Source organism: Salmo trutta, chromosome 8 (genome assembly GCF_901001165.1).
Source record: "Salmo trutta chromosome 8, fSalTru1.1, whole genome shotgun sequence".
Lineage (NCBI taxonomy): Eukaryota > Metazoa > Chordata > Actinopteri > Salmoniformes > Salmonidae > Salmo > Salmo trutta.
In genome coordinates, this window is record NC_042964.1 from 30,596,821 (window position 1) to 30,610,462 (window position 13,642).

A 13,642-nucleotide genomic window follows, 5' to 3' on the forward strand; every position below is an offset into this window, starting at 1 on the left:
CCGATGCACTTGTTAATGAATTTGCACACCGAGTCAGCGTATTCGTCAATGTTGTTGTTCGGAGCAATGCGGAACATATCCCAGTCCACGTGATCGAAGCAATCTTGAAGCGTGGAATCCGATTGGTCGGACCAGCGTTGAACAGACCTGAGGGCGGAAGCTTCCTCTTTTAGCTTCTGTCTATAGGCTGGGAGCAACAAAATGGAGTCGTGGTGAGCTTTTCCAAAGGGAGGGCGGGGGAGGGCCTTATATGCGTCGCGGAAGTTAGAATAACAGTGGTCAAGGGTTTTGCTACCACTGGTAGCACAATCGATATGCTGATAGAATTTGGGGAGCCTTGTTTTCAGATTAGCCTTGTTAAAATCCCCGGCTACAATAAATGCAGCCTCAGGATATGTGGTTTCCAGTTTACATAGAGTCCAATAAAGTTCTTTCAGGGCCGTCGATGTGTCTGCTTGGGGGGGGTATACACGGCTGTGATTATAATTGAAGAGAATTCTCTTGGTAGATAATGCGGTCGGCATTTGATAGTGAGGAATTCTAAGTCAGGTGAACAAAATGACTTGAGTTCCTGTATGTTGTTATGATCACACCACGTCTTGTTAATCATAAGGCATACACCCCCACCCTTCTTCTTACCAGAGAGATGCTTGTCAGGTGGCTGTACCGACTCAGATAGCGTGTCTCGAGTGAGCCATGTTTCTGTGAAACAAAGAACGTTACAGTCTCGGATGTCTCTCTGAAATGCTACCCTTGCTCGGATTTCGTCTACCTTGTTGTCAAGAGACTGGACATTGGCGAGTAGTATGCTCGGGAGCGGTGCGCGATGTGTCCGTCTACGGAGCCTGACCAGAAGACCGCTCCGTCTGCCCCTTCTTCTGTGGCGCCGTTGTTTTGGCTCGCCGGCTGGGATCCGATCCTTTGTCCTGGGTGGTGGGCCAAACAGAGGATCCGCTTCGGGAAAGTCATATTTCTGGTCGTAATGTTGGTGAGTTGACGTTGCTCTTATATCCAATAGTTCCTCCCGACTGTATGTAGTAAAACCTAAGATTACCTGGGGTAACAATGTAAGAAATAACACATAAAAAAGCTAAATACTGCATAGTTTTCTATGAACGCGAAGCGAGGCGGCCATCTTTGTCAGCGCCGGAAGTAGCCGGATGATGCTATGGTCTGTTGGAAGTGTCGCCGCCATGTTGGCTCTCCACACCAGACTGGTCGGTACTCTGCATGGATCCCATCCCTGAAGGGGTCTCCCCCTTCCCTGGAGAATGGTGTTAGGAGGATGCTCCTGGATGACTTGGTGGATGTTCATGTTCTCGATCCTACCAACCAACCATGAAAATATCACTCACCGTGGAAGTCGAAAACAGCAAACTCTGGCAATGGGGGCCTCCTTGGCGAAGGTAAGCCTGGACCGGGCACAGACTGGAAACAGCTTCGCCGCCCTTGATCCTGAGTTTCTGGCGCCTTCTTCCCTGGGGGCTTCCGATTCAAGATCGGATCCTGAGGTACCTGCTCCTTCGTCCTTTGTTCTGTCTCCCTCTCCGGTGGCTTTCTAGCTCGGGTTCAGAACCTCAGAGCTTCCCACCTCATCGGACCGTGAGGCTATCTAAAATACCGGCCCATTCATCATCCACAATGGATACTACAGCTGGCTCGGGTCCATCGGTCACCACAACCCTTCGGTCCTCGAGGGGTTTGCGAAACCACTCGAGGCAAAAGAACGGACGTACCTCCTCAGCCATTGTACCAGCTGTCGTCATCAGCAGCTCTTAGAGAGCTGGATACAGTGAGGAAGCTGTATAAATTCAGATCCATTCTAGACAGTTTCGATTTGGTGTTAGTCATTTTCATGTTTTTTTTTTTTACTCAAACCACCTGGGGGCCGGATTTGGTCTTCCTCGCATATGTTTGACACCCCTCGCTTAGAGGCGGAGGAAATGAAAGGAGAAAGAGGTGGCTTTTTTTAATTTTAGTGACACTAAGTGGGCTCCCAAGTGGCACAGCGGTCTAAGGCACCGCATCACAGTGTTAGAGGCATCACTACAGACCCTGGTTCGATCCTGAACTGTATCACAACTGGCCGTGATTGGGAGTCCCATAGGGCGGGGCACAATTAGCCCAGCGTCGTTTGGGTTTGGCCGGGGTAGGCCGTCATTGTAAATAAGAACTTGTTCTTAACTGACTTGCCTAGTTAAATTAAAAAGTGTCCCTCCTAAAAGGGAGCCCTTAGTCCAGATTTAATACAATTAGAGCATACGACGAGGTATTCAATCAGGGCCCTTACCCCTACCCATCAGCCCTGGTATCCACTGTGGCAGGGCAGGTGAGATTAATGTATCTGCAATATAATATGCCTATTGTGATACTAATTTACAACCAATAGATGGCGGTATAGGATTCTTGTCATGGACTTTTTTGAGCCAACATATTGGACAGTTTTCTGAAGTCTGTGAATCTGCTGTATGGCACTTTCTTCCAGTGGTGCCAACATGTGCCCGCCCACAGGAAAATGAATTATTAAAGTGATAGCCATTCTTTCAGTGAAATACGGAACAATTCCGTATTTTGTCAAACGGGTGGCAACCCTAAGTCTAAATATTGCTGTTACGTTGCACAACCTTCAATGTTATGTCATAATTATGTACAATTCTGGCAAATTAATTACGGTCTTTGTTAGGAAGAAACACAGTTCGCATCTAGCCAGGTGGCCCAAACTGTTAATACCCTGACTCTGCTTGCACTGAACGCAAAAGAAGTGACACAATTTCCCTAGTTAATATTTCCTGCTAAGATGCAATTATTTTAACTAAATATGTAGGTTTAAAAATATATATACTTCTGTGTATTGATTTTAAGAAAGGCATTGATGTTTATGGTTAGGTACACTTTTTTCGCGAATGTGCTTTTGTTATATCATCACCCGTTTGGCAAAGTTGAAGTAGGCTGTGATTCGATGGTAAAAGAACAGGCACCGCATTGATTATATGCAACACAGGACAAGCTAGTTAACCTAGTAATATCATCAACCATGTGTAGTTAACTAGTGATTATGTGAAGATTGATTGTTTTTTATAAGATAAATGTAATGCTAGCCAGAAACTTACCTTGGCTCATTGCAGCCACAAGGTCCTTTTGATGCTGTACTCGCGTAACAGGTGGTCAGCCAGCCACGCAGTTTCCTCATGGATTGCAATGTAATCGGCCGTAATCGGCGTCCAAAAAGGCAGATTACCGATTAATCGTTCGACCTCTAGTTGACAGTGACCTTGATGTCAGCATCCATGTTTCTCCTGTCTGTCCACTAGTACATTTTCTCTGGCGTTCCATATTTGACACAAGGACGGAAGAGACCACTTATAATAGAACAGGTTACCTTCAGAAAGTATTCACACTCCCTTCACTTTTTCCACATTTTGTTGTGTTACAAACTGGGATTAAAATTGATTTCATTGACATTTTTTGTCAACAATCTACACAAAATACTTTTTATTTATTTTTATTAATGGGAAATAAACACTAATACTGCATATCTTGATGAGATAAGTATTCAACCCCCTGAATCAATACATGTTAGAATCACCTTTGGCAGCAATTACAGCTGTAAGTCTTTCTGGGTAAGTCTCTATTACACAAGTGGATTGTACAATATTTAAACATTATTCTTTAAAAAATTATTTAAGCTCTGTCAGGTTGGTTGTTGATCATTGCTAGCAAGCCATTTTCAAGTCTTGACATAGATGTTCAAGCCAATGTAAGTCAAAATGGTTATTAAGCCACTCAGGAACATTCAATGTTATCTTGGTAAGCAACTCCAGTGTGCTGTAGATTTGGCCTTGGGTTTTAGGTAATTGTCCTGCTGAAAGGTGAATTTGTCCCCCATTGTCTGTCGGAAAGCAGACTGAACCACGTTTTCCTCTTGGATTTTGCCTGTTCTTAGCTCTATTCCATTTCTTTTTATCCTAAAAAACTCCCTAGTCCTTGCTGATGACAACCATACCCATAACATGGCCCTTGAATGTTTTGGTACACCTACTGGAGAGCTCTTCTTTGTCTACACAGCATCGTTCACATCCTCTTAAGACTTAGCCACACCCACCTCTTTAAGATTTCACATGTGAGGCTAGGTAGCTAGACAGAGGAAGGTAGTGTAGTAAACAACAAAATACTTCAAGAGTAAAAGTGGTGATAGTAGCAAAAATACACTTTATCTAGTCAAATAAATGACCGTTATCACCCCCAACAAGGTTCAATGTTAGCTAGCTAGCTAACATTAGGCTATCACTAGCAATGCAAATGGGTTTCGGAAATATGAATAATATTACCACACAGATCATACATGTAGTGTTAGCTAGCAAGCCAGCTAGCTAACAGTACGCTTAAACTTGCAATGAAAACAACTTTACAAGCATACCCATAACATGATGCGGCCACCACCATGCTTGAAAATATGAAGAGTGGCAGGTACTCAGTGATGTGTTGTGTTGGATTTGCTCTAAACATAATGCTTTGTATTCAGGACAAAAAGTTAATTTCTTTGCCAAGAATCACTGTAGTGCCTTAATGCAAACATGATGCATGTTTTGGAATATTTTTTATTCTGTACAAGCTTCCTTCTGTCAGGTGCATTTGTTAAATTCCTCCAGTGTGTCTGAGTGCGCTCTGGGTCATTCGTAAATTCAGAGCGGTGTCAGAATGCACACTGGATGCTCTGGCCGAGGAGAAAGGTTGATCTGAGTGTTCTGACCTTACAATGGCAGTCAAGAACCCAAGCTAACTGGCTAATTGACACATTTCATTTGTTAAACGCTATAGATGTTGTAAGGCTCTATACTTTCAGTGTAAAGTCGTTAACTGGGCTGTACTTGCAGGCTATCAATCTTCAGTAGTGGTTATAGATTAAGGTTCTGTCTTCTATGTCAGTAGGGGCTGACTGGAAGGTTCTGTACCTTTTAGTAGGGGGGTCATTTGAAATGCCAATATACATGCTTTCAGATGTTTATTCTCTATTCCAATGCTGCTCAAAGGGAGAACACTCACCTGGTGGATTTTAAATGGCTTTTCAGAGGTAAGAGCACTGGAGAATGTATGTAACCAAGTTGCTTAAAGTAGAGAGCATTCACAAGAACCAGTCTGGTCATTTCGTTGACATTTCCTGGTTTAACAAGATTTTATTTTATCTGTGGACAAACAATTCAAATGTACAGTTGAAGTCAGAAGTTTACATACACTTAGGTTGGAATCATTAAAACTAGTTTTTCAACCAATCCACTAATTTCTTGTTAACAAACTAAAGTTTTGGCAAGTCGGTTAGAACATCGACTGTGTGCATGACACAAGTAATGTTTCTAACAATTGTTTACAGACAGATTATTTCACTTATAATTCACTGTATCACATTCCAGTGGGTCAGAAGTTTACATACACTAAGTTGACTGTGCCTTTAAACAGCTTGGAAAATTCCAGAAAACTATGTCATGGCTTTAGAAGCTTCTGATAGGCTAATTGACATCATTTGAGTCAATTGGAGGTGTACCTCTACCTTGAAACTCAGTGCCTCTTTGCTTGACATCATGGGAAAATCAAAAGAAATCAACCAAGACTTCAGAAAAAATATTGTAGACCTCCACAAGTCTGGTTCATCCTTGGGAGCAATTTCCAAACGCCTGAAGGTACCACATTCATCTGTACACACAATAGTACGCAAGTATAAACACCATGGGATCACGCAGCCGTCATACCCCTCAGGAAGGAGACGCATTCTGTCCCCTAGAGATTAGCGTATTTTGGTGCAAAAAGTGCAAATCAATCCCAGAACAACAGCAAAGGACCTTGTGAAGATGCTGGAGGAAACAGGTACAAAAGTATCTATATCCACAGTAAAACGAGTCCTATATCAACATAACCTGAAAGGCTGCTCAGCAAGGAAGAAGCCACTGCTCCAAAACCGCCATAAAAAAAGCCAGACTACGGTTTGCAACTGCACATGGGGACAAAGATCATACTTTTTGGAGAAATGTCCTCTGGTCTGATGAAACAAAAATAGAACTGTTTGGCCATAATGACCATCGTTATGTTTGGAGGAAAAAGGGGGAGGTTTGCAAGCCGAAGAACACTATCCCAACCGTGAAGCACGGGGGTGGCAGCATCATATTGTGGGGGTTCATTGCTGCAAGAGGGTCTGGTGCACTTCACAAAGTAGATGGCATCATGAGGGAGGAAAATTATGTGGATATATTGAAGCAACATCTCCAGACATCAGTCAGGATTAAAGCTTGGTCGCAAATTGATCTTCCAAATGGACAATGACCCCAAGCAGACTTTCAAAGTTGTGGCAAAATGGAAAAAGGACAACAAAGTCAAGGTATTGGGAGTGGCCATCACAAAGCCCTGACCTCAATTCCATAGAAAATATGTAGGCAGAACTGAAAAAGCGTGTAAGAGCAAGGAGGCCTACAAACCTTACTTAGTTACACCAGCTCTGTCAGGAGGAATGGGCCAAAATTCACCCAACTTATTGTGGGAAGCTTGTGGGAGGCTACCCAAAACGTTTGACCCAAGTTAAACAATTTTAAAGGCAATGCTACCAAATACTAATTGAGTGTATGTAAACTTCTGACCCACTGGGAATGTGATGAAAGAAATAAAATCTGAAATAAGTCATTCTCTCTACTATTATTCTGACATTTCACATTCTTAAAATAAAGTGGTGATCCTAACTGACCTAAAACAAGGAATTTGTACTGGGATTAAATGTCAGGAATTGTGAAGAACTGAGTTTAAAGTATTTGGCTAAGGTGTATGTAAACTTCCAACTTCAACTGTAGAACCACTCCACAGCAGGAAAATTACCTCCAGATAAAAAGGTGAATACTTCTTGATGTGTGCTTTATACTGGCCAATTTCACCATTGAATGTTGATGATAAAGTATTTCTAAAATCTTCCTTTGTGTTTGTGTACCAGCTTCATTGGAGGAAAAGAGTCTCATTTGGCCCCCAGGTGGACCATGGCCAGATCTGAACTGATGCTCATGGGAGAGAAGCAGATGTTCTTACTGGAGTTGGATTGGCCAAGTGTGCGAAGAAAGTCCAAGGCGAACGCTGTGTTTGAGCTTCCAGTGGTGGAAAAAGTACCCAATTGTCATACTTGAGTAAAAGTATAGATACCTTAATAGAAAGTTACTCAAGTAAAAGTCACCCAGTAAAATACTACTTCAGTAAAATTCCAGAACTATTTGGTTCTAAATATACTTAAGTATACTGCTCAAATAAAAGTATAATTCCTTATTTCAAGCAAAGCAGATGCCATTATTTTCTTGTTTTTAAAATGTATGGATAGCCAGGGGCACACTCCAACACTCAGACATCATTTACAAAATATGCATTTTTGTTTAGTGAGTCTGCCAGATCAGAGGCAGAAGAGATGACCATGTGTTGTCTTGATAAGTGTGTGAATTGGACAATTTTCTTGTCCTGCTAAGCATTCAAAATGTAACTTTTGGGTGTCAGTAAAAAGTAAATTATTTTCTTTAGGAATGTAAGTGAAGTAAAAGTTGTCAAAAATATAAATAGTAAAGTACAAATACCCCCAAAAAATGACTTAAGTGGTACCTTAAGTATTTTTACTTATGTACTTTACACCACTGTGCACTACTGACAGTGGTCATGGCTGACTGGTGTTCCTACAAAGAATGAGTGTACGAAATGACAAGTATGATGGTAAGGCAAAGGCAGAAAAGAGCCGTCATTGATGGTTTGAATTAATATTTAGGGTGAATACTGAACTGAATACTGAACGGAGACACGCAGGGCATTCTACAGAATTAAAAAAACGAATTCAAATTGAAATACAAACACAAATTTGGCTAAAAGTAATTGAATGTGTCAATAAACCAATTGCACTTTATGGCAGCGAGGAGTGGTATTCCACTTGATAAACAAGATTTCACCCAGTGGAACAAATACCCCATGGCAACCCTGCACACAGTTCTGTAAGATAATCCTACATGTCCAGAGGAAAACTACAAACAATGCACGCAGGGTAGAAAATGTGTAGTCTATACTTTAAATGCCCGGATGTTATCTGCGAGGAAGAGTCAAAGCAAGAGGATTTACACCATCCAAAATCTGTCTGCATGAGAAGTCCTTTTTTCTATGGAGGTCTATGAGAGCGTGTCAAATTAGGTGAGGCTTATTTGATCAAATAGAAGTTTCATAATGTTTAGGCTGTTACAAATGTACTGATAAAAGTTGATGCACGTGGCATTCCGGAAACTTTGACAAAAACGATTTAGCTGTGCCTGTTGTTCACACTTGTATCTGCCCTCTCATTGGCTGGAATGGTCCCACCTGATCAAATCAAATAACATTTTATTAGTCACATGCCCTGAATACAACAGGTGTAGACCTTACAGTGAAGAGCCCTTAACCAACAGTGCAGTTTAAAAAAAATACGGATAAGAATAAGAGATAAAAGTAACAAGTAATTAAAGAACAGCAATAAAAAATAGCAATATATACAGGGGGGTGCCGGTACAGAGTCAATGGGCACCTGTTAGTTGAGGTAGTATGTAAATGTAGGTAGAGTTAATTAAAGTGACTATGCATAGATGACAACAGAGAGTGGTAGTGGTGTGGAGAGGGGGGGGGGGGGTGCAATGCAAATAGTCTGGATAGCCCTTTGACTAGATGTTCAGGAGTCTTATGGCTTGTGGGTAGAAGCCGTTTAGAAGCCTCTTGGACCTAGACTTGGCGCTCCGGTACCGATTGCCATGCGGTAGCAGAGAGAACAGTCTATGACTCGGATGGCTTGGGTCTTTGACAATTTTTAGGTCCTTCCTCTGACACCGCCTGGTATAGAGGTCCTGGATGGCAGGAAGCTTGCCATACCAGGCAGTGATGCAACCAGCCAGGATGCTCTCGATGGTGCAGCTGTAGAACCTTTTGAGGATCTGAGGACCCATGCCAAATCTTTTCTGTCTCCTGAGGGGGAATAGGTTTTGTCGTGCCCGCTTCACGACTGTCTTGGTGTGCTTGGACCATGTTAGTCTCGCCAGCTTTCCATCATTGAGTATGTGTATTTCCATTGTTAGAGCGGTCACTTGGCTATTTTGTCAATATAACAAATCAACTTTTATTTCATGCTGATTTCGGCTATTCATCTAGTAGGATTCTCTGCACACTAGCGAGGAAGATAATCGTTTTTCACACCCACGTGTGTATTCGACAACAGCTGAAAATCAGAATAGGGGACGCACTCTACAAAAATGTATGAGTGACGGGTAACATGCGCGATTGCACATTCGATGGGCGCGTTCCTCTGCCCTGGTGTTGCTGAAGCATTCCAAATATTACAATGCCCCAACTGGTATTTTACGTTTCAGTTGACCACATACTCTACCATTCAAAAGCTTGGGGTCCCTTAGAAATGTCCTTGTTTTTTAAAGAAAAGCAACATTCTTTGTCCATTAAAATAACATAACATTTATCAGAAATACAGTGTAGACATTGTTAATGTTGTAAATGACTATTGTAGCTGGAAACGGCAGATTTTTTCATTTTTATGGAATATCTACAGAGGCCAATTATCAGCAGCCATCACTCCTGTGTTCCAATGGCACGTTGTGTTAGCTAATCCAAGTTTATAATTTTAACAGGCTAATTGATCATTAGAAAACCCTTTTGCAATTATGTTAGCACAGCTGAAAACTATTGTTCTGATTAAAGAAGCAATAAAACTTGCCTTCTTTAGAGTAATTAAATATCTGGAGCATCAGCATTTGTGGATTCGATTACAGGCCAGAAACAAAGCCCTTTCTTCTGAAACTCGTCAGTATTCTTGTTCTGAGAAATGAAGGCTATTCCATACAAGAAATTGCCAACACTGTGTACTACTCCCTTCACAGAACAGCGCAAACTGGCCCTAACCAGAATAGAAAGAGGGGTGGGAGGCCCCGGTGCACAACTGAGCAAGAGGACAAGTACATTAGAGTGTCTAGTTTGAGAAACAGACGCCTCACAAGTCCTCAACTGGCAGCTTCATTAAATAGTACCCGCAATACACCAGTCTCAACGTCAACAGTGAAGAGGCGACTCTGGGATGCTGGCCTTCTAGGCAGTGTTTTAAAGAAAAAGCCATATCTCAGACTGGCCAATGAAAATAAAAGATTAAGATGGGCAAAAGAACACAGACACTGGACAGAGGAAGATTGGAAAAAAGTGTTATGGACAGACGAATCTAAGTTTTGAGGTATTCGGATCACAAAGAAGAACATTTGTGAGACGCAGAAAAAATGAAAAGATGCTGGAGGAGTGCTTGATGCCATCTTTCAAGCATGGTGGAGGCAGTTTTTTTTTTTTGGTGGTGGTAAGGTGGGAGATTTGTACAGGGTAAAAGGGATCTTGAAGAGGGAAGGCTATCACTCCATTTTGCAACGCCGTGCCATACCCTGTGGACGGCGCTTAATTGGAGACAATTTCCTCCTACAACAGGACAATGACCCAAAGCACAGCTCCAAACTATGCAATAACTATTTAGGGAAGAAGCAGTCAGCTGGTATTCTGTCTATAATGGAGTGGCCAGCACAGTCACCGGATCTCAACCCTATTGAGCTGTTGTGGGAGCAGCTTGACCGTATGTTCACGTAAGAAGTGCCCATCAAGCCAATCCAACTTGTGGGAGGTGCTTCAGGAAGCATAGGGTGAATCTCTTCAGATTACCTCAACAAATTGACAACTAGAATGCCAAAGGTCTGCAAGGCTGTAATTGCTGCAAATGGAGGATTCTTTGACGAAAGCAAAGTTTATTATTTCAATTAAAAATCATTATTTATAACCTTGTTAATGTCTTGACTATATTTCCTATTCATTTTGCAACTCATTTCATGTATGTTTTCACGGAAAACAAGGACATTTCTAAGTGACCCCAAACTTTTGAACGGTAGTGTAGCAATCTGTCAGTCGTTGACACAGTTGATGACATATTGCGCATTCAATGGGTGCGTTCATCTGCCCAGGTATTGGTGACTCATGCCAGATCTAACAACGCTTGAATATGTATTTTATGTATCAGCTTACCACATATTTTATAGCAATCTGTCAGTCGATGATGTGGAATGCAGCCATTTGTTTTTGCATGCAACGTCTTTAGTAGGGGGGCGTGACTAATTACACCGTCTCAAATGGATGAGTAGTATGTTGATATTTGTTGCTTACTGTATACGTTTTTACTAAATAGTGCTGTTCTTCCATACGCACAAAAAGCGTATTTCTCTCAAATGTTGTGAACAAATTTGCTTACATCCCTGTTAGTGAGCATTTCTCCTTTGCCAAGATAATCCATCCACCTGACAGGTGTGACATATATCTAGAAGCTGATTAAACAGCATGATTATTACACACAGGTGCACCTTGTGCTGGGGACAATAAAAGGCCACTAAAATGTGCAGTTTTGTCACACAACACAATGCCACAGATGTCTCAAATTTTAAGGGAGTGTGAAATTGGCATGCTGACTACAGGGATGTTCACCAGAGCTGTTGCCAGAGAATTTAATGTTAATTTCTCTACCATAAGCCACCTCCAATGTCATTTTAGAGAATTTGGCAGTACGTCCAACCGGCCTCACAACCGCAGATCACATGTAACCACGCCAGCCCAGGACCTCCACATCCGGCTTCTTCAACTGCGGGATTGTCTGAGACCAACCACCTGGACAGCTGATGAAACTGTGGGTTTGCAGAACGGAATAATTTATGAACAAACTGTCAGAAACCATCTCAGGGAAGCTCATCTGCATGCTCATAATCCTCACCAGGGTCTTGGCCTGACTGCAGTTTGGCATCGTAACCGACTTCAGTGGGCAAATGCTCACCTTCGATGGCCACTGGCACGATGGAGAAGTGTGCTGTTCGAGGGTGAATCCCAGTTTCAACTGTACCAGGCAGATGGCAGACAATTTTTAGTAGGTGAGCGGTTTGCTGATGTCAACGTTGTGAACAGTGTCCCATGATGGCGGTTGGGTTATGGTATGGGCAGGCATAAGCTATGGACAACGAACACAATTGCATTTTATGATGACAATTTGAATGTACAGAGATACAGTGACGAAATCCTGAGGCCCATTGTCGTGCCATTCATCCACCGCCACCACTTCAGGCCTCATGTCGCAAGGATTTGTACACAATTCCTGGAATATGAAAATGTCCCAGTTCTTCCATGGCCTGCATACTCACCACCCATTGAGCTGTTTGGGATGCTCTGGATCGACATGTATGACAGCGTGTTCCAGTTCCCGCCAATATCCAGCAACTTCACACACAGCTATTGAACAGGAGTGGGACAACATTCCACAGGCCAGAATCAACAGCCTGATCAACTCTATGCGAAGGAGATGCGTCACGCTGGAGCTGAAATACCCAAATCTGAAAAGGGCGAGAGGCTTACCTTGGAATTCAGGTCTGAGAGGTGGATAATCCTGCCTGCTTTTTAGGTAGGTTATAATGTACATGAGGAGAATGTGTGATGTCAAAAGTTTAATAAAACATGTGGCTTTACTTTAAAGTGGCAATCAGCAATTGAAACAATAACAAAGTTTCCCCGACGTTTCGGTAAAAATGGGGCTAGAGAAATGTAACCACTCAAATTCATAGACAGAGCTATGGATGCAAAGACTGACCATCCATGATATCAAAATGATAGTTTAAACCATATTTCTAGGCTATATAGTGTTTGTTTACATCTACTTTGTTTACAAACATTGGAGCAAAACAAGCCTATTTTGGGTTCTGATGGAGTACGACAGTTGAACATAGCTCATGAGGCATTTATAAGTTATATTCTTCAAGAATCATTAATCATTAATTCACAAGTCCAAAAATCTATTTAGCTACTGTAGATTGCTCCTTTAAAGGGTGCTGTTGAGTGTCATCATTTAGGCCAGGGGTTTTCCCTGACCTCGTAACCTGGTAAGGAATAACTCTGGGTCATAGTAAAAGTCTAGATTAACTAGGGGGGGGGGGGGGGGGTCAGGGCCTGTATTCATAAATCATCTCAGAGCAGGAGTGCTTGTCTAGGCTCAGGTCCTCCCCATCCTCTGAAGCGAAATAGGGTTGGTCCTGGTCGGTCCCTGGATGGGAGGCCAGATGCTACAGGAAGTGGTGTTGGACGGCCAGTAGGAGGCACTCTTTCCTCTGGTCCAAAAAAATTAGAATATCCCAAATGCCCCAGTTCAGTGATTGGGGACATTTCCCTGTGTAGGGTGCTGCCTTTGGGACGTTAAACAGGTGTCCTGACTCTCTGTGGTCACTAAAGATCCCATGGCACTTATCATAAGAGTAGGGGTGTTAACCCCAGTGTCCTGGCTAAATTCCCAGTCAACTTACCTGGTAAAATAAAAATTCATATAACCCATTTCATGACAAAACTGATCCAAGATTAGAACTCCTATTCTAAGACGCTTTGTGAATATGTCTCACAGTCAGGAAACATTCCTGTTCATCCTCCTTATCATCATCAATACTCATTGCTTAAACCCCAGGTCACCTTTTCCATGAACTTATGGAGCTATTTGTTAAAGAACGACTAAGAGAGTGTGATAAAATACCTAAACTCTTCATCAGGGTGTCAAGAAAAACTCTAC